The 8,804-nt window shown below is 48.2% G+C and overlaps 1 long non-coding RNA gene across 1 annotated transcript; it reads left to right on the top strand.

Annotated features, from left to right (window-relative positions):
* The first annotated feature begins 475 nt into the window (after window positions 1-475).
* Window positions 476-8,269, top strand: LOC123386069. Its single transcript, XR_006599577.1, has 3 exons — window positions 476-2,113; window positions 3,373-6,632; window positions 7,490-8,269. It is a non-coding gene; the product is annotated as an uncharacterized LOC123386069 (long non-coding RNA).
* The last annotated feature ends 535 nt before the right edge of the window (window positions 8,270-8,804 follow it).

Genomic DNA, 8,804 nt, shown 5'->3' with positions numbered 1-8,804 from the left:
GTAGCCTCCAGAACTGCAGGGAAAATATATTTCTGTTGTTTAAGCCGCCCATGGCGGGGGGGGGGGGGGGGGGGGGTACTTTGTAGCCCTAGCAAACTAATCCAGAAACCAAGGTCTGGTAAGAAAAAATAAATAAATAAACATGCACTGGTAGGAGATTCATTTGGTCTCTTGGGTAAGTTGCTTCCCTCAGTGTTTCTTGCCACATACATTTCTCCTAATGCTTTCCTTCTGGATGTATGTCTGCTAAGCCAGACTCTTTTTGGCATCATTCTCTATGTCGGGATCTCTCTCAGAAATATGCTTTCTGAATCTTGCACATTTCGGAAGTCTCTGGAATGGTGAATTGGCTGTAGATTTAAAAAAAATTTTTTTTAAGTTCATTTACTTTCAGACAGACTGAAACGGCATGAGCAGGGGAGGGGCAGAGAGAGAGGGAGAGAGAGAGAGAGAGAGAGACAGAGAGAGAGAGACAGAGAGAGAGGATCCCAAGTAGGCTCCACACTCAGTGCAGAGCCCAATGTGGGGCTTGAACTCACGAACCATGAGCCAACATCAAGAGTTGGACACTTAACTGACGGAGCCACGCAGGCACCCCAGATTGTCTATAGCTTTAAATGGCCGTAGGGTCGCCAGTCCCCACAGAAAGACAACCTGAGCACCTGAGAGCTTTCACCTCACTGGTCACTCTTTGAGGACTGTCCCTTGCTTTCTTCTTGGGAAGCTGTGGCAATCTTGCCCTGAATGTATTTTCCCCCATTTTCACAGGAGGTAAACGTGGCGTGCAAAATGCATTTTTAACGACTGAGAGCTGCATTCGAAAGTATTTTCCATCTTTGCTGGGTCATTAAGTCTTTAAATCCTTCAATATTTTAATGACTTTTGTAGTGCAGTGATGTGTAGGTTTGTTCAAATTTTCATTGTCTCCATGCTCCCTTGCCCATAAGATATTCCAGTAAGAGCCCATCAAAGGCTTATTGAACACACGGCACTGTTCTGAATGGGTCCTTTCTGGGCAGCCTGTCTCCTGCACTGGCAATGATTAGAGCAGAGGCACATCGTACCCAGGCTTGGGTTCTAAAGACCGTGAGGATGGTCCAAACGACCCTTGGAAATCCTGTCAGAAGTTGCCGTCTTAGAGACCATGCCACCATTTCTCACTAAGTCCGGCAGGCCCAGCTTTCCCTCCAGTGTTGGAACAGAATAACGTCACTTCAGCGCAGCCCCAAGTGAAGGGTAGCCTGGGTCCAGGGCTGTGCTAGCTAGTTCTTACACAAAGAGAAGAAGGCAGGAACCAAGGTCTCTTGGGAACAGCAGACTCCTATCCATTCATTGAATGGAATTGCAAGCAGAATTCTGTCTCATTTAAATAGCACTCTCCCTCTCCCTCTCTCTGTTAATTTTAGTTTTGCTGAACACATTTACAACATGGCTCAGTACGATATGGCAGAGCATTGGCCTAGGATCCAGGATACCCAGGCTGCAAAGTCAGTTCATCCACAAACATTTTGGAGAATACTAAGGCCAAGGGACTTAAGGGGCCATAGACTTTTATTAGACTTTTATTTTTTACAATTTTTAAAGTTTACTTATTTTGAGAGAGAGAAAGAGAGAAGCAGGGAGGGGCAGGAAAGAGGATAGAGAGAGAATCCCAAACAGGCTCTACACTGTCAACATAGAGCCTGACCCGGGGCTTGAACTCATGACCTGAGCCAAAATCGAGAGTCAGATGCTCCACCGACTGAGCCACCCAGGTGCCCCAAGGGGCCATTGACTCTTAAAGCAAAAAGAAGTCCTTACTTTCTCTCGGGTTCAGTTTCTTCACCTGTAAGATGCGTGTTCGGGGATCGGAAGATCTCGAGTCTCCCTTGGTAAATGCAAGTTCAGGCTCTCAGCTGAGGAAGATTGGCCATCTAGGACAGCCTTAATAACCCAGTGTTCTAGAAAAGCGCCAGCCCTTTCCCCACTCTGCCTGGGAGCGCCATAAGACCGAGTTGGGTAAAAGGAAGAACAAAGATGAGCAGTGGGTTCTGGAAGAGAAGGCCTGCTTCAGTTCAGCAAATCTTACTTTAGCACCTGGGAAAGACAAGCCAGGGTGCTCCGCATCAGCAAGGTAAAGACAGAGAAACTGTCCCTGGCAGTGTGGAACTCCCACTCTCGGTATCATTTTGAGTGTTTTATTACAAGTGAGAAAGCTGAGCATTTTTTGTTTGGGGGTGAAATCCCCTGGGAAAAACTACGGTGTATCCCAGCACATTTTGCCCTTAATTAATTTCTAAATGCGTATCTCTTGACGGCTGTGGTAATCATGTGGTGTTCATCAGATACTTCCGTTTGTCTTCCTACTACGCACATAGTAGGATTATCTACTGCAGCTATCTGAGCTACTGCAGCCACGTGTGGCTGTGCGACTTGGGTTTGTCAGCAAAATGTGAACGGCGCGTTTTACTTCCAGGCAAAAGCCTTATAAACCATCCCAGGGCTCCCCTGTGGCTCTTCCCCTGCTGTGCCACGGGACCAGCGATGCGCGGTCGTGGAAGCTCACTAGGGTCTCTCTGCGAGGACAAAGTGGGAATACCTAGCTGATCCGTGATGGGCATGTTACATGGCCAAGATACAAATGTTTGTGGGGCGCCTGGGTGGCTCGGTCGGTTAGGTTAAGCGTCTGGCTCTTGATTTCTGCTCCGGTCACGATCTCTATTCCTGAGTTCGACCCCCATATCAGGCTCTGCGCTGACAGTGCCTGCCTAGGATTCTCTCTCTTCCTTGCTCTCTGCCCCTCCCCTGCTCGTGCTTTCCCTCTCAAAATAAATAAAACAATAAACATTAAAAAAATACATTTTTGTTGTTTTAAGTCAGGGAGACTTAAAAAACCTTTATCATGGAAATTTTCAAACCTATAAAAGCAGAAACAATAGTGTATCCAACCCACTGTACCCATTCTTTAACTGCCACGATTATCAAGACATAAGCCTCGGTGTTTGGGGGCTAGTTTGCTACTTAGCACAACCTAGACTAGGGGAAAAAACTGGGGGAGGAGCCTGATTTTATACAAATACTAAATGAATGACAGATAAGTAAAGGGCATGGAAACAAAATTTATGAGACTTGATTTTATTTTTAAAAGTTTATTTTTGAGTGAGAGAGAGAGAGGGAGCACGAGCAGGGGAGGGGCAGAGAGAGAGGGAGACACAGAATCCGAAGCAGGCTCCAGGCTCCGAGCTGTCAGCACAGAACCGAAGAGGGGCTCGAACTCACAAACCGTGAGATCCTGACCTAAACTGAAGTCAGATGCTTAACTGAGCCACCCAGGGGCCCTGAGACTTGATTTTTATGCCATATTTTTCTTAAGGTTTTTAAATGCTTTTTAAGAATCCAGGAGAGCTGAACGTCTGGATGAATTCGCTGAAGGAAAAGTCGCTGGGCACCCAGAAGGGAACTCAGCCTAAATCCGCCTCCTTTGACTCCGCCTCCAGCTCTTCTGGCGCTGGCGCTCATCAGCTCACTGGCTACACAAGGGTTTTCATGTGGCGAGATGCATGCCCCGTGGCCTTGTGCACCAGCCTGCCTCAGCATTCTCTGCTTGGCTTCCTGCATCTTGTGCCGCGCGCCGCTGCTGCTGACATCGGCAGAGAGTTCCAGAAGGTTGGGTCTGTGGAGCATTCAGTGCTGTGCTCGCCACAGAGCCAGTTTTAGGTAGTTTATTTTGAGTCACGCTGGGACCTCAACATACCTATTTTGTTATTCCTTAGGTATGCTTGTTACAATGATGGTAGAATGTCTCAACTAAACCTTAACCTGTGGCCTCACCCACAGAGAAGGCGTGTTTTTATGTCAAGTTTCTATACACATGCAGCACATGGGTGTGTTACGGAGCTTTCTCTTCTGTTCTGCTGGCCCAGCTGACTGTTCCTGAGCCAGTGCTATGCTGTTGTTACTATGGTTTATCCTGTGTTGCACTGAGCAAGACTCCCTTCTTTGCTTTGTCAAAAAGTTAACTTACTTATTTCTTGAGCTCCCCCAAAAGAAATCCAACTGGAATTTTGAGCGGGATTGCAGTGACTTTGTAGGTTAATCATTAATGTAATTAGGTCTTTATAGAGTCATCCAAGATAGGTCACCCTATATTAGGTCACCTAGTCCAAAAGCATGGAACGTACTCTTTATTCAGATCATTTCGTTTTATTAAAATTTCAAAAACCTGTATGGAAGTTTTGCGTACTCTTGATTAATACCTAGATGTTTTGTAGTTCTTGTTGCTATTGTAAAGGGTATCTTTTTAGTAGTATCTTCTAGTAGCTATTGTGAGCGAAGAGAGACGCTGCTGAGTTGTGCAGGTTGATCTCGTACCTGGCAAACTTCCTAAACCTTATTAGTTTCTGATTTGTTCGAGTCTTTGTTTTTTCTAAGTTGACACTGTTTCTTCATTGCTGCAGGAAGAAACCTCCCCCATTTAATTTCTGTGGCAGGTAGCGGTGGTAATTAAAGGGGCCGACTCACTGGGGAGCAGTGGAAAGTGTTTCCTCCTCCCCCCACTACAGGAAGAGGGTGTCTCTGATGCTGACATCTGGGTTCTCCGAAGCTTCAGAGTCTTGCCTCCACCCCCCCCCCCCCCACACACACACCCCTGCTTGTAATGGGAGAGAAGGAGGCCTAAAGTTCCCTGGCAACAAGGAAAGGGGACGGGAGGGATTGTCACCCAAAAGTGAGAGGGAGAGATTTAGGAGGAAGAAGACAGAGAAAAGGGAAAGACTCTTTTGAGGGGGACTTTGACAGGCTGGAGGCTCAGTCTGGGAGCCTGGGAAGTATCAGACAATAGATGGTAAAAAAAAAAAAAAAAAAAAGTCTCTGGTTCCAGAAGAGTAGCTGGACCAGAGACCCACCATCTAGCAGTTTCACCAAAAATGCCCTGGAGGCGGCAGGGGCGGGTGTTGGTCACCTAATGTGGGGGTGAGGAGATCAAGCAGCTGGAGATAGGCGGGCACCTCCAAACCCCTCCCGCCTCCAGCCATGCTGACTGACTGATAGAGGCCCTGCCCTGTGACTGCTATCCCCATGCGCTGCTATGGCCCAAATACCCAAAGCCACAGGGCCTAGGAACTTCCCAGGGTCTGAACTCTGTACTTCCCCAGAGGTCCTGCAAGTCAGCCGGATCCACAATGCACGGCCACGTTGAGAACCCTACACTTGGTTCTGAAAAGAAGTTTCCTGAGGGGAGGTCAGGAGTTGAGAAGGTTTTAACTAGGCAGCTTGTCTGCCTCGTTTAACGAGGAACCGTAGCGGAATTATTAAGGTTGCTTTGGTTTGAAAACCTCTCGGCGCATCTGAGAGAGGGCACAACAGGGCTGCCCTCTGCCCTGCACAGTATTTGACAGGACTGCTGGGGGCCAGGATGGGGTGGCCTTTGCCTTTGCCTTTTTTGCTGTTTTACTGACTTTCATGAATTCAGCAACCCAGGTTCCCAGAGCTCTGAATGTATGAATACTGTCCTTGGAGAATCTGCTGCCTTTAACAGATGGGAGGAGCAGAGGCATCCAGGAAGTCTGTTCCTGTGGAGAAGCAGACAGATGCCTTCAAATCCAACTCAGACGCCAGACCCCTTGGGTCTCGGGGGCAGACAGGCCTGGCTGTGTTTGTAAGCAAGTCATGAAGAAGGCAAAGTGTGTTTTGTGAATTTATAACCTCAACACAGAGGAGGCTATTCTGGAGGAAAGAGGCCAGGAAAAGGAGAGATGGTAAGCCTGGTGAGGTAGCAAATGCCCTGACCTGTCAAGGTGCTTCTGAGAGCTGAAGGGCCAGGCCAGACCCAGGGGGTCCCCGAAAGCCTGAGTGAGACGGATGTTTCTGGGTGTGCTCCTCACTTCCTGTTGCAGCCTGTCTCCACACGCTGAGTGGCGGCGAAGCAACGGCTGGCAGTGACTCAGCTTTATAAATAGGACATCCACAGCGAAGATTATAGGAAATTCCCAGTCTTCTGCCTGGCCTTATTTTAGGTGTGCAGCTCATATGAGCAAAGTCCCAGCCACCCTCCTCCGGCCTTCCTCCATACCGCCCCCTGGGGCATTTGAGGCCCATCTCCTCTGCTTTGTGACTGGAAATCTCCCCAGGGGAGGTGTGAGCGGCACAAGGAATGGAGGTGTCCACCTCTGGCCTTGTTCAGACCCTCCTGGGGGAGAACAGCTCATGCTTGTCTCGCAACCCCCGTGGGCCAAGGGCTCCTAACCTGCGTTGTCTCACTGACTTTCACTTTCTCCCAGGGGGAACTCGCATTATTATTCCGAGGTGGTAGATAAAGAAACCGGACTCCAGACCCATATCTGACTAATTCTGGATCTCCAGGATTAACGACAGATGCAAACTCTCCTAAACACAAAATAAGAGGGCAAAGGGACGATAGTGAAAAAGGGGGAGCTGTTTTCTGGAGAGAAAAATAGGAGACGGGTGCCAGTTCCCTGGCCCTCGGGTGATCCTGCTTTTTCCTTCTTTCCCCCAGTGACGCCTTCCTTGGCAGTGAGCTGTTTCTGGAAAGCCAGGCTTGAGCACTGAGGGGCTCAACAGCCCCTGCTGTAGCTGGGTTTGAAGACTCTGAGAGGGCTGTCTACACCGAGGAAGGAAGCTCTGCTACTGGCAGGGTTAGGACCCAAATACTATTCAATATTTGCCTAACAGCTCCCAGTTCCTTTGGAACAAGTAGCAGGAGGGGCCGTGCTGAGTCACTGGATGCTGAGGCATGAAACAGAAATGCGATACCCTGCCTTTTGATGGCTCTCATCCTCTCCTCCCTCATAATTAGCGGGGGGGGGGGGGGGGGGGGGGGGGGGGGGGGAGGTGGTCTCTCTCACCGAGGGGCTGCAGGACCAGGCGGCACCTTCCAGGTTCTGGCGCTGGAGCTGGGACCCCCAGGCTTTCCTGAGCTACAGGGCTGCCTTTGCAACAATCTATGAAATTTCTCCTCTTTAGATGCCCATGGAACTTCCGCTTTCAGGTTGATAATAGAGCGCTCCAAACTTCTTGTATTCTCTCCTGCAGTTGATGGCCTCCCCTTCTGAGAGTCACCGTAGTTAGCAAATGTTGAATCATCTTTATTTCCTCTGCTCCTCTCCTCCTCCCACTCTCCACGTGTAACTGATTCTCTTTGCCTTCGTGAAGGCCCGCAGTCTCCTCTCACTGCCTGGAGTGCATAGGCGGTCCTGGGGCCTGGCCCCCCTGCTCAGCGTCCCCTGACCTTTTCTGACCCGGGCAGGTGCATGACCCAAGCTGAGTCCATCAGAGCCCTCTTCCCAGGGTTTTTCAAGCTGCATCAGGGAGCTGGACACCCCTTTCCTCCCTGGCTACCAGCTGGGAGGCCTGTGGCCATGCGCCCTGCTGCCTGAAAAAGCCTGTCTGCAGCAGGGCAGAGGGAGCCCTTGCTGACGAGTGACTGGGAGAGAATTCCTGAGGGATGGAGTTCCTAATCCAGCCTCCCTTAGCCCAATCCTATCCTCCACAGGGTCACCAGGATGCGGTACCGTTGTTTCCAACTTTTTGTTTTAAAAAAGATCCAACTACAGAGAAGACTACAGAATAATTCAATGAACACCCAGCTCTTCTTCACCCGAGTTCACCAACTGTTAGCAATTTAGCCACCTGTGTGCTCTCTATATGCATGTACACATTCTTTTCCTGAACCATTTGCAAATAAGTTGTTGAGGGTGCCTGGGTGGCTCAGTTGGTCAAGTGTCCAGCTCTTGGTTTTGGCTCAGGTCATGATCTCACAGATCTCACATGATCTCACAGACACAGCCTGTGTCAGGCTCTGCGCTAACAGCTCAGAGTCTGCTTGGCATTCTCTCTTTCTCCCTCTGCCCCTCCCCTGTGCTCTCACTCTCTAAATAAATAAATAAACCTTTAAAAAAAGAAAAGAAGTTGTTGATATCATGACACTTCTGTCCTAGGTATTTCATTGTGTCTCTGCTAAGAACTTGAACACTTTCCTAAATAATTACAATACCATGCTTGCATTCGAGAAATGTAACAATGACATAATATTATCTAATATATATCTGTATTCCATTTTTTCCAAGGGAAATGTGAATATGGATATGTGTTGGGTAATATAGTTTTTTTTCCTTTTTCAATTCAAGATCCAATCAAGGTGACAAATTGTATTTAGTTGTCCTGTTTAGTCCCTTGTAGTTTAAATTTTTTTAATGTTTATTTTGACAGAGAGAGAGAGAGAGAGAGAGAGAGAGAGAGAGAGAGAAAGTGGGGAAGGGGCAGAGAGAGAGGGAGACAGAATCTGAAGCAGGCTCCAGGCTCTGAGCTGTCAGCACAGAGCCCGATGCGGGGCTCAAACTCACAAACTGCGAGGTCATGACCTGAGCCGAAGCCAGATGCTCAACTGACTGAGCCACCCAGGCCCCTCTAGTCCCTTGTAGTTTAGAATCTCTAGTTCTTCTTTCCTTTTTTGATTTCACGATGTTAATATTTTTATAGCATAGCTGTCAGCTTGGATTTGTTTTTCCTTATGATTAGAATCATGCTATATATTTTTAAGGACAATACAACAAATGATGTGGGTCCTTCTCAGGGCATTACATTAAGAGGCACATGATGTCAATTTGTCCCATTATTGGTGGTGGTGTTTGATCACTTTCTAAAGGTGGTATCTACCAGATTTCTTTGTGATAAAGGTATTGGTTTTCTTTAATATCTGGGAATAATTAAATATATATTCTTATGCAGTTCCCTTAGCCCCAACTCCCACAGGTCAGTGCAAAGAGGGCCAGGTGATGCCTGGGCACATGGTGGGTTACATTCCAGGA

This window comes from Felis catus, chromosome B3 (assembly GCF_018350175.1).
Source record: "Felis catus isolate Fca126 chromosome B3, F.catus_Fca126_mat1.0, whole genome shotgun sequence".
NCBI lineage: Eukaryota > Metazoa > Chordata > Mammalia > Carnivora > Felidae > Felis > Felis catus.
This window is presented reverse-complemented; position numbering and strand designations above follow the sequence as displayed.